Genomic DNA, 797 nt, shown 5'->3' on the forward strand with positions numbered 1-797 from the left:
AGTGGTGAGGGGGAGTTGTTTGTTTGTTTGAATTGGATGTGGATGGTTATGCCTGAGCTGCATTTGGAGTCTGGCACCGTAAGGCTGACGAATTAATCCTCCTGCTGTGGGCAGCCTTGGCAAAGCCTTAGCTGGAATACTACTATGTCCAGTTTTGAGCAGTGCTTTCCAAAAACAATGTGGCCCAATTAGCAAGAACCTGAGGCGAGTTACAGGAATCGCAGGAGGTCTAACGAACATGACCTAAAAAGAGAGATCCAGGACTGCCCTGTCTGGAGATGGAAAAATAGTAGAAAACCAGTAACACACCAAATTCAAACAAGAAAGTAGCTGGAGGGGAGGGAGGAAGAAAATCCCCAAACTGCATAAGAGGAATAAGACAAGCAAGATGCTTGATCTGTAGGAGAAGACATTTAATCAGACAGCACGAAAATCTTTCCTAAGCAGAAGACCACCACGCTGGAGTAGGCAGTCATCTCCAGGGTTTTTAAGGGCAGTTTAGACAAACTAATTCATCGCTGCCCTGACGTGTGGGGCTAAACAAGCTGTCAGGGCTGGCCGGGCAGGCGGGGGGAGCTGCTGGAGTGCCAAGGGCACGCCGGCTCTGGGTTCCTGGGCAAGGAACACCTCAGGAAGCTGCGCCCAGGGAAGTTTTGCTGCCTGTGCTGACACCAGGACAAGTCCTGCGGGCCTTGTGCTGGCGACTAAGCCTCACCGCAGCTGTAGTGCTTTCACACTGCCAGAGGGTCTGTGTGCGCTCCGGCTGATGCGGCGGGGCCGGGGCCGGGGTCGGGGCC

Source organism: Corvus brachyrhynchos, unplaced genomic scaffold (genome assembly GCF_000691975.1).
Source record: "Corvus brachyrhynchos isolate BGI_N302 unplaced genomic scaffold, ASM69197v1 scaffold239, whole genome shotgun sequence".
Lineage (NCBI taxonomy): Eukaryota > Metazoa > Chordata > Aves > Passeriformes > Corvidae > Corvus > Corvus brachyrhynchos.